General features: G+C 37.3%; 1 pseudogene; it reads left to right on the top strand.

The window, feature by feature from the left end:
* The first annotated feature begins 4,932 nt into the window (after positions 1–4,932).
* On the top strand, positions 4,933–7,928 carry LOC145011778 (uncharacterized; annotated as a pseudogene).
* Positions 7,929–12,511: the final 4,583 nt, after the last annotated feature.

Raw genomic sequence — 12,511 nt, 5'->3', positions numbered from 1 at the left:
CTGAGTACTTATATTTTTCCATTACTTTCATAAAGTGACAATTCCACTTGAAAGTTAATACAAACTATTTTTGAGTCAAGATAGTTATAAACTAGGGAAAACGTACATCTTTTCAAACGACAAACATAACAGTCGGGTCTAGTACATTCAGTAGAAAGGGACCATAATGCTAACCTTATGATTCCTTAATGTATACATCAAGAGATATATATTAATAATATCCGATAGGTAATAGGATGTATGTTTTCTGCTTCATTTCTTGTTCCTTGTTTGGTTGTGGGCTTAGAGTGGATTCACCCAGCATATTATCCATTCGATATTAGTTATATATATGTTCCATATACATCAGGTCATCATAACGGGTACCAGGTATGGGTCAGGTCATAGGATACTAATTCAATGCACAGTTTTCTAGTACAAAAAGTATTTTTCAAATCAGAACTTTTGATATACAAACCTAGAAACTTACCAATAAAGGGTTTAATCCATTTTATTAAACCATCATAACTTAAAGGACCTTAGGTAGTTAATGTGACAACCTGAAATTTTCCTTTGTATAAACTCTAAAGTCAATCACCTCAATTAAAAGCCAATTACATTTCTAATGATTTTTAGCAAATTTAAAAGTCCGTTTGGGTATTTCTAATATTTATTCTTCAAATGAACAAATTAAAGGAAGTACCGTCTCGAGTCTTGGAGTTGCAAAAACTGCACATACCACCATAATAAGGAGTTCACGGCCAAACTTTTAGACTTTGGGCCGTAAACTCCCTTGTGGCCATGAACTCATGGCCTATACATGAGTTTACTCCCCAAACTCCCCATTTCTCACTTCCACCCTCAAGCTTACTCCCCATTCTCTCTCAACTATCATCCCGTTCTTCACCCGATCTCCCGAAAACGTAAGTATTTCTCGACTTGATTTGTTGTTATAACCTAACATCTAGTAGTTATACATCATTTCACCCATTCATTCTTGCATTTCATCTAGATCTTCAAGTGTTCTTCAAAACACCAAGAACACACACTAGTGTTCTTGGACCTTAAACACCCAAACAAGCTTCTATCTTGTAAGTACACTTGCCCTAGCTTCTTGTTTGCTTAATATGAACTTGTTTACACTTGAAAATCATCAAGAACCATAAGATCAATGGAGTTTACAGCGAAGGGATGTTCTTGGGTCGTAAACTCCTCTAAATGAGGATAAATGGACCTTTTGTCCCTCCCTAAGCCTTGGGTGTTAGCCTTGATCCTTCCTAGAAATGTTTAAGACCTTAAACAACACTCAAAACACATTCCCATAAGAGTTTACGGCCGTAAACACATAAGGATAGGGTCCTTAGGCCGTAAACTCTAGAAGGTGGTGTTATTTTGCCCCTAACACCTTCTAATGCTTGGATATAAGGCTAGAACCTTACATGCATGAACTAGGAACCATAAAACACGAAAGGAATGAAGTGGCCAAGAGTTTACGGCCGTAAACTCAAGGGTTTACGACCGTGAACTCCCAAGGAGATGGCCAAGGACCTCAAACTCCAAAAAGTGTGCCATTTCTAGCCCTAACCACTTCCTAAGCCTTTGAATCAACCCTAGGACACTTCTTTGTGAAGCATGAGACCTTGAAACACTCAAATACACCATTCCCATGAGTTTACAGCCGTAAACTCATGGGGGGAATGGTCCTCCAACCATGAACTCACATAAGGGTGACCATTTGAGGAGTAAACTCCAATGTGAGGCCATACTCTCCTTAGAGGCAACCCTTAGCACTCCTAGCACTTGAAACAAAGTGTTTTCATGCATTAGAGTGTCTTTACTTACTTAATTAGTGATTAAATAACTAATTAGATACATTTATGTATCACTACATGTTACATAGGATCCGTGTGTGTGTTCAAGTCCTCACTTGACACCTAGCATCCTACCCGACACTTCCATCAACTTCACTCACTACAGGTGAGTTCATACCCCTTAATCAACCTTTTAAATGTTTTTAAATGCTTTTATCGGGGGGGGGGGGGGGGGGGAACACAAGTTGAATCAAACAAGTTATAATATCAATCACATGTGATTTATATCTTGCAACCAAAAGGATTTTCCGTATTTTTAACTGCTTTGCCAACAAAACTGCTTCAAAATGTTTATCAAACTCATTTTCATGCTAGATTGTTATTTATAAAACTATTTCCAAACTCTTTTAAACTACTTTTATTTTCCAAACCATATCTGCACCAATATATTTATATAAGTAAGACTTGAAGGACTTACAGCGGATAGCTCACCTTACTTACTGTTCCTCGTTTGGTTGTGGACTTAGGGTATTCTGTTATTCGTCCTACTATCGTTGAATTCTTAGTTATATATCATATATATTTGTGTTAGATATAAAAGTCTTCACTTCAGTTCAATACCTTTGTGTAACAAAGGTATGCAACCAACCTTACTATTTAACTATAATAGGTATAGTTAAGGATTACTACTCATTTCTACTATTATAATGGTACCTACCAGAGTCAGTACAGTTATGAGTGAATACATGCTAAATACTATACAAAGAGAATACTATATACTATACAGGAGAACACTCTATACATTATACCAAGAAAGTACATTATACATAATACAAGAGAACATACTAAAATAGAATATGACATACTATTCCTCGATACGACACTTCGTTGTGCTATCACCGTGTAACCAGAGTCTCCTGGAGGGAGAGCGGGCATTATGTGTATAGATCTATACGGGACAGACACTCCCACATCCCGACTGCTAGCTACAGTCCGAGCCAACTAGGCCCAGGGGTGACAAAATGTCACCATACTACGCGTGACCTGGAGGGTCATCAGTTATTCGATCGTCAATCAGCATGGATACATACGAGTTAACATTCAAACCTTTAATTAATACATTAAGAATTAAAGGCAAAACAGACTCCCCGAGGTGTATTGTACATTTAATACCACCTGGAGTCTGCATTTTTATTACATTAGCCGGTAGTGATACTGCTGGGGTAAAACATTACTTTCCCAAGTACTTTACATGAACAAAGTTTTAAAACTATATTTTCATACTGATAGTTTCACCGGGAAAACTTTTACATTTTCAAAGGATCAAACATGCAAACAACCGGGTTTTGGTAGAAGACCACTTTTACTGGAAAACATAGGGTTTTCTAGGGTTTATACTATTTTTTTTAAAACTTCGAAATTAGTCATTATACTACATTGTAGTGAACATTTTTATACAGGCAAGGACACTAAATGCTTATGAACTCACCAGCTTTATGCTAATACTCGCTTTCAAAATAACTTGTATTCTCAGGTCATCAGTAGACAGGTACAGATGCAGCTTTTGAGAAGATGGAGCACATACAAGACTCCTCTTTATTTTGATTATACTTTTGGTGTCTAACAAACTATATAGAACCCGCTTGTATTACAATTATTATATTAATGCAATGGATGTTGTTGCTTGTCTTTACTATTATGCATTGTTATGATACTGTACATGATGTCCTCCACCCCCGAACGTATTCCGTTGTTCTTGGTTTTGGAGTGTGATAGTTAACTCTACAATACCTTAGTTTATACATCAAAGGTTATATATAATTAATATCTGATATGTAGTTGGATGTGTGCCTTCCGCCTCATTCCATGTTCCTTGTTTGGTTGTGGGCTTAGGGCAGATTTACACAATTAACTATCTGTTTGATATTAGATTATATATAGCTAGTATAAACTAAGTGATTATAGAAGGAACCATTGTGGTTACTATTTTTATTATAAGAAATAAGGGTTTTCTTAAAGGATCTTTTCAATCAAATATAACGGAACTATTCCAATTAACTCCATGAGTAACAACAAGTGAATACACTAGGGGTTATTTACAACCGATGATCTAACAACCAATGGGATGTGTGTCATCTGCCTCATTTCTTGTTCCTTGTTTGGTTGTGGGCTTAGGGCAGATACACACAATCGATTGTTTGTTTACTTTGAGTTTTATATAACTTGTATCCATTTAGTACTAATAGAAAGGATTGTAGAGTCATTTTTACTTATCTTTCATCAAAGTAGGAAATATATGATTTTTCTGGAGGAATAGGCGAACTTTTCTAAACAAAACTTACAATTTGCTACAACTTACTAAACTTTCTACAACTTACATACATCACTAAAATCTTATGAACTCATCAACTTAATTGCTGATCAACTCTTTCAAAATAACTTGTATTCTTAGGGAACTAGTAGACAAGTACTTGCATTGGGAATTCAGAAGATTGAGTAGTATAGCTTCAAGTCTTGTATTGTTATTTGTTTATGTATTCAATGTTTTGTGAACACGTACTTTGTAAACACCTTTTTTCTAATGAAATGGTTGTTTATTACTTTGCTTACTATGATGAATGTCTTGTGATACTAAACATGACGTCCTCCACCCCTGAACGTTTCCGCCGTTCTGGTTTTGGGGTGTGATAGATTGGTATCAAAGCATTGTTTCTAGTATTCAATGTTTTGTGAACACGTCCTACAAAATCTTCGTGAAGCATTAAGAAACATCCAAGAAGGTGGAAATCGAAGGCAACCCCGTCGTGGTGAACATAGGGTTGTGGAAGAATTCAAGGTGTCTGACTTGCCTGAATTTGTTGGTGGAACTGATCCTGAACGCTACTTAGAGTGGGAAAGGAAGATTGAAAGAATGTTCGAGTTCAAAGAAGTGGATGACGAAAAAAGCTGCAAGTATGCCATTCTCAAGCTAAGTGGTGGTGCTTCATTGTGGTTTGAAGGGCATAAGGCCAAGAGAACCCATGAAGGCAAAGAAAAAAATTGTTCTTAGCTTTCTCTAAAACGAAAGCTAAGAAAGAGATATGTTCCTTCTACTCATAGAATTGCCACTTACAAGAAGATTGCTGATTTGAGGTAAGGAAAAATGAGTGTTGGAGAATACATTGATGAATTTGAGAAGTTGTCCTTGATGGGGGATATTGAAGAAATTGAAGAACAAAAAATGACTCGTTTTCTAAAAGGGTTGAACTACAACATTGCCAATGTTGTGGAGTTGTATCCTTATGCTAATTTTGGAACTCCTTGTGGTTTGTGTTTGAAGTTGGAGGGGCAAGCCAAAGCATGTTATGGTGGGAGTTCAAGTTCAAGTCTCGAAAGTCCCAAGTCAAAGTCGTGGTCCAAGCCCGAGTCTAGCAATAGACAAAATTCTGTTTCTACTCCTTCTGGTTCTAGTACTATTCCCATTGCTCCTAAACTTACTAGTGGTACCAAAGAAACTAGTTTGGCGAAAATTAGATGTTTCAAGTGTCAAGGTTTTGGTCATTACCAAAATGCTTGTCCAAACAAAAGGGTGGTGACTTTAAGGGAGGCCATTGAATGTCGTGAAGAGTTGGAGGAAGAAGAGAGGTTGGTGGGTATTTTTCATGATATACAAAAAGAAGAGGAAGAAGAGGAGGAGGTAGAGTATGAAGCACCGGTGTATGATACAGTTTTGGTGCTTAGAACCCTTAAAACTCAAGGGGTTCAAACTGTGGTTGATATGGATCAACGAGACCAGTTGTTTCAAACCAAATGTTTGGTTAGAGACAAGTGGTGTAGTTTGATTATTGATAGTGGAAGTTGTACTAATGTTGCTTCTAATGAAATGGTGACCAAATTGGGTTTGTCTACTACAAACCATCCAAAACCATATGTTCTTCATTGGTTGGATGATGGAAGCAAAATAAAGGTGACAAAACAGGTTAGAGTTGGTCTAACTTTGGGGTCTTATGAAGATGAAGTGTTGTGTGATGTTATTCTTATGGATGCATGTCATATTTTGTTGGGGCGTCCTTGGCAATTTGATAGGGACGTGTTACATAGTGGCAGGAGCAATGAATATGAATTGAAACACAATAATAAAAAAATTGTGTTAAAACCCATGTCCCCAACGGCAATAAGGTCCATGAATTCTAAACAAGTAAAAAACCTAATCTTTCTGTGTTTGCTAGTGAAAGGGAGGTGGAGCAAGTTCTTGACAAAGGTGATGTGATTTACATGCTTGTGCGCAAAGAGCCTGCAAAGGTGGAGAAAATGGTGCATGGAGAAAACACTATTGTTGATTTGCTTTTAGAGTTTCAAGATGTGTTTCCAAGCGAATTACCACTGGGTTTGCCTTTAATCCGTGGTATCGAACACCAAATTGACCTTATTCCGGGTGCCCCTTTGCCTAATAAAGCTGCCTATAGATGTAATCCGGAGGTGACAAAGGAGTTGCAAAAACAAATTGATGAACTCATGAAAATGGTTTATGTTCGTGAAAGCCTAACTCCTTGTGTTGTTCCAGTTTTGTTGGTTCCCAACAAAATGGTTCTTGGAGGATGTGTGTTGATAGTAGGGTTGTTAACAACATCACCATAAAATACCGATTTCCTATTCCTAGAGTTAATGATTTGTTAGACGAGTTGCATGGTTCTATTGTATTCTCAAAAATTGATTTGAGAAGTGGTTACCATCAAATTTGTATGCGTGAAGAGGATGAGTGGAAAACAGCCTTTAAAACTAAACATGGCTTGTATGAATGGACCGTGATGCCTTTTGGTCTAACTAATGCACCTAGCACTTTCATGCGACTAATGAATGAAGTGCTAAAATCTTTTTTGGGCAGGTTTGTGGTGGTGTACCTTGATGATATCTTGGTATATAGCAAGAGCTTGGAGGATCATTTGGTGCACTTAAAACAGATTTGGAGAAGCTTAGAGCTCAAAAACTTTATGGGAAGCAAGAAAATGTTCATTTTTGGTGGAAGAAGTGGCATTTTTGGGTTTTCTGGTGTCAAGAAATGGCGTGTCCGTAGACCCATCCAAAACTGAAGCAATCAAGTCATGGCCTATTCCTACTAACATTTCTGAAGTTAGATCATTTCATGGTCTTGCTTCTTTCTATAGAAGATTTGTTCGTGATTTTAGCCCCATTGTAAGTCCCATAACATGTTGTTAGAAGAAAGGAGTCTTTGCATGGGGAGAAGAAGCTTAAAAGGCGTTTGAGAAACTCAAGGCATTGTTATGTGATGCTCCTATTTTGGTTCTTCCAGATTTTTCTCAACCATTCGAAGTGGAGTGTGATGCAAGTGGAGTTGGTATTCGGGCTGTTTTGATCCAATCCAAACGTCCTATTACTTATTTTTCTGTAATGTTGGGTGGTGCTCGTTTGAATTATTGCACTTATGATAAGGAGTTTTATGATATTGTTCGTGCTTTAGATCATTGGAGTCATTATTTGCATGCAAATCATTTTATTTTGCATTTTGATCATGAATCCTTGAAGTACATCAATGGGCGACAAAAGTTAAGCACAAGACATGCAAAGTGGGTGGAGTTCTTGCAATCCTTTCATTTTTCATGCAAATACAAGGATGTCAAAAGCAATGTGGTGACTGATGCACTCTCGAGGCGTTACTCATTGTTGGTGACTTTGGATGTTCGTTTCTTGGGATTTGAAACTCTAAAGGACCATTATCAATCTGATATGGACTTTGGAGATATGTTTTTGAAATGTGCAGGTGGTCCTAATGGTGAATTTGTGATTAAAGATGGCTTTCTATTCAAAGGCAATCGCCTTTGTGTCCCAAAACATGTAATACGGGAGTTGCTGATTCGTGAAGCGCATGATGGTGGTTTGGCTGGTCATTTTGGCATTACCAACATTTTGGTGGTGGTTAAAGAACATTTCTTTTGGCCAAAAATGTTGGGGGATGTAACCAACATAGTGGGCAAGTGTGTTACAAGTCACATCGTAAAAACAACTTTCAAGCATGGTGTTTACACTCCTTTGTCGGTTCCAATTCGTCCTTGGGAAGAGATGTCCATGGATTTCATTATGGATTTACCTAGAACTAAAAGGGGGAAGGAGTCCATTATGGTGGTGGTGGATCGGTTTTGAAAAATGGCTCACTTTGTGCCATGTCATAAAACCAATGATGCATCTAATGTGGCTGATTTGTACTTTAAAGAGGTGGTTTGTTTGCATGGTATTCCTAAAACAATTGTTTCTGATAGGGATTCCAAGTTTCTAAGTTACTTTTGGAACACTTTATGGAGGAAAGTAGGTACTAAGTTACTTTTTAGTACATCCCATCATCCACAAACGGATGGGCAAACGAAGGTGACTAATAGAACTTTGGGCACTTTGTTGAGAGGGTTGGTTAGCAAAACTCAAAAAGATTGGGACATCAAACTTGCACATGCTGAATTTGCCTATAATCGTTCTCCTACTTATGCAATAGGTCATTCTCCTTTTGAAGTAGTGTATGGTGTGAATCCTTACATGCCTTTGGATTTGATTCCATTGCCAAAGGATGAATTGGTTCACAAGGATGCTAATGACAAGTTGAAGGCCATGATGAAACTACACCAACAAGTTCGTGAGAAGATTGAAACTGTGAATGAGTTGTACAAACAGAAGTCAAACAAGCATAGGAAACCACGTGTCTTTCAAGATGGTGACTTGGTGTGGGTGCATATGAGGAAAGAACGTTTTCCTAACCAAAGGAAAAACAAGTTAATGCCAAGAGCCGAAGGTCCTTATAAAGTGGTGTCACGTGTCAATGATAATGCTTATAAGGTAGATTTGGGAGGAGACCATGGAGTGCATGCTACCTTTAATGTGGGAGATCTTTCACCTTATCTTGATAACGATGGACTTGATGAATTGAGTTCAATTCCTTTCAAAGGGGGGAGGGGATGATCCATGCATGGATCATGAAAGCCCAAAATGTGATGGAGTAGTGAATACTAGTGGGCTAGAAGGTAGTTTGGGCTCATTGGTTAGGTTGTGCATGGTAACCCACAAATTGAATTAGGGTTGTATGAAGGCTAGGGCAACATTTTTAAGGCTTCATAAGTGCTAAAAACGTTACTTTTTTACTTCATAAAGCCTCTTAGCCGTTTTTATCACTCGTTGGTGGATTAGGGTTACACTTTAATGCTTCTGGTGGCTCATTAATGCTTCTTATGGCTCCTTAATGAAGCATAGACGTTTTTTCCTTCATCCTTAAGTGTCTTGGATGTTTTTTTTGTGTTTTTTCAAGAGTTTCCTTAATTTTCATGTACTAGTTTTAATGAATAATTGGTTGGTTGGCTTGTAACCACCAAATTTGTAATAAAGGCTTCATATAAAGCCAAGTTTATGCATGAAAAAAGTGTTACACGAATTTTAATCAAAGAACCCTTATTTTCACTTTGAATTATTGTCATACTTCACAAATTATCATCTTTTGGACGTGATCCTTGACTTGATCGAATTCAAACTAATAGGTCTTAGTTTGTCTTCAGATTTACAAGTTATAGGTCTAGTTTATTTATCAAATCTATCCTTTTCCTTCCATATACTTGTGGTTGTTATTCTACCTTAATTTACCTAAACACTACCCCACTTACTAAATCAAGCCCATACACGTATCAAAGGTGATGTGATTTACATGCTTGTGCACAAAGAGCATGCAAAGGTGGAGAAGATGGTGCATGGAGAAAACGCTATTGTTGATTTGCTTTTAGAGTTTCAAGATGTGTTTCCAAGTGAATTACCACCGGGTTTGCCTTAAATCCGTGGTATCGAACACCAAATTGACCTTATTCTGGGTGCCCCTTTGCCTAATAAAGCTGCCTATAGATGTAATCCGGAGGTGACAAAGGAGTTGCAAAAACAAATTGATGAAATCATGAAAATGGGTTATGTTCGTGAAAGCCTAAGTCCTTGTGTTGTTCCAGTTTTGTTGGTTCCAAAAAATGGTTCATGGAGGATGTGTGTTGATAGTAGGACTGTTAATAACATCACCATAAAATACCAATTTCCTATTCCTAGAGTTAGTGATTTGTTAGACGAGTTGCATGGTTCTATTGTGTTCTCAAAAATTGATTTGAGAAGTGGTTACCATCAAATTTGTATGCGTGAAGGGGATGAATGGAAAACAGCCTTTAAAACTAAACATGGCTTGTGTGAATGGACCGTGATGCCTTTTGGTCTAACTAATGCACCTAGCACTTTCATGCGACTAATGAATGAAGTGCTAAAATCTTTTTTGGGCAGGTTTGTGGTGGTGTACCTTGATGATATCTTGGTATATAGCAAGAGCTTGGAGGATCATTTGGTGCACTTAAAACAGATTTTGGAGAAGCTTAGAGCTCAAAAACTCTATGGGAAGCAAGCAAATGTTCATTTTTGGTGGAAGAAGTGGCATTTTTGGGTTTTCAGGTGTCAAGAAATGTCGTGTCCGTAGACCCATCTGTAACAACCCGAAATTTCTGTATCATCTCTTGTAACTCTTTCGTAGTACAATTCACACAACTAATCGTCGTTTCCAAATTCGATTTCCGATCTTCTGTTTAATTAAGTCACTAACTGGTACATATCTAAAATGACTTAATGGGTGTCTTAATACATTTAGAAATCATCTTAACACCCCACTTTAGTGATCGGAATATTTCTAGAATTTACCATATCGGGTTACGGCAACCAAATCGGGTACGACCAAAAGCCTCGTCTAACGCCGGTATCGGGTAGAATTCCACCGTGTCCAAAACTTAGACACTATATAAAGTGTTTTAAGACTCCATTTGAAGCCTTTGGCCATTTTCTCATAAAACATATCCAACCTCTCTCCTCATCCATAATCAAGGGTCCAAAAACAAAGATTTAAGGCTCCAAATCAAAGAGGTAACTCCCCTAACTTGTTATATAACCTCTTTAGCCTTCAAATTGATGTTTAAATTAAGTTTTGGGACCAAGAACATGAGTTTACGGCCAAGTATCAAGCTTGGGCCGTAAACTCCTCAATATGGGGTTTTTAAGCCAAATTTACCCTTCCAAATCATAGTTGGGACTTAGATATGACCTTGAGGCTTGCAAATCTGGACTTGGAACACATTAAACATGAATTTTGTGGGACAAACAAGAGTTTACGGCCAAGGCATGTACTTGGGCCGTAAACTCCTCCAAAATGGGGATTAAGTGCCTTAAATCATGTTAGAATGCTTTAAGACTCAACAAATAGCTTTGTGGTAAATCCTAGATTCATCTAAAAATAGTTTAAGGGTTTGTAACTCATCAAAAATGCCACATATAGGAGTTTACGGCCTAGGATCATACCCTTCGCCGTAAACTCATGAAACTTTGTTAAATGATGCATCAAATTCACTCTAATGGCTTGCATAAATTTCTAGAATCACATGTGATTGTTTTAAGCATCAAAAACTAACTTTTCATGAGCATAGAAGAGTTTACGGCCATAGAACATGCTTCTAGGCCGTAAACTCCTAAAAATATGTTAAATGGTGCTCTAAATTCATAACAAGGCTTGGAAAAATTAACTAGAATCACATGTGATTGTTCTTTGTACCTAAAATGAATTGTTTTTGACCATATTAGAGTTTACGGCCGTAAACTCCAAGTTTAAGGCCGTAAACTCCAAGTTTAAGGCCGTAAACTCCCTTTTAAATATTATAAATTCATTCAAATTGTTCCAAGGCATTTTAGAAATCCATTCCAACAATCCCGATGCCCATTCAAACCATTAAACCCTCAAAACCACACCAACATGAGTTTACGGCCGAAAACTCATGTGTGTGTGTGTGTTTTGTGGCTGTAAACTCCATAAAATGTTTACTTTTGGAGATTAAACTCAAGTCCCGAGCCCCTAGTGCCATATTATGTCCGAAGATGTCACCCGGGTCACTCCAAACGCTCATTTTGAGGTGTTTAACCTCGTTGGAGTGTAATGTTCCATATAATTAGTGAAAGTATCCCAAATTGAATATATATGGACATTATTTCATTTTACATAGGGACATCACAAGTAAACAAACCCCAAACCCACGTTTAGTGTTCGAAAGCTTCGCATTCTCGAGTATGGTGAGTTCATACCCCTACCCTTTTTCCGTGTTTCTCAATGTTTTCAGGGGGGGAATACAAGCAATAAGTACAAGTGTATTTTGTACTTAAAACTGATTTTCAACTCAATGGTGTTACTTACTAAATGTCTTGATTTCCAAATATTTGTGATAACTAACGTTTCGAATTGCAGGTTAAATACAGATTTCTTTTAAAAGTGTTATAACTATATTCTCTTTAAATAAGAAATCATACTAATCTAGTACGTATACGAATACAAATATAATCTAATATGAATACGAATACGAATGTAACCTAATATGAATACGAATACGAATGTAATCTAGTACGAATACGAATACGAATGTAATCTAATACGAATACGAATACGAATGTAATCTAATACGAATAAGAATAGGAATACGACTACAAATACGAATACGACTACGAATACGAATACGACTACGACTACGAATACGACTACGAATGCGAAATGACGCCTTTGGTTGACATTAAGACTTCGAATATACAGTTAGGTAGTGTTTGTTTTTTGTCTGCAGATCTGCGAGACGTCTTCTGTCTGCACCGCGCAGACCACGCGCAGACATTAGTCTTCGCAGACTGTTTGTTTTTTTGAA

The sequence above is a fragment of the Lactuca saligna genome, chromosome 1 (genome assembly GCF_052625555.1).
Source record: "Lactuca saligna cultivar CGN05327 chromosome 1, ASM5262555v1, whole genome shotgun sequence".
NCBI classification, from domain to species: Eukaryota; Viridiplantae; Streptophyta; class Magnoliopsida; order Asterales; family Asteraceae; genus Lactuca; species Lactuca saligna.
Note: the sequence above shows the minus strand (reverse complement) of the source record. Positions and strands in the feature narration are given on the sequence as shown.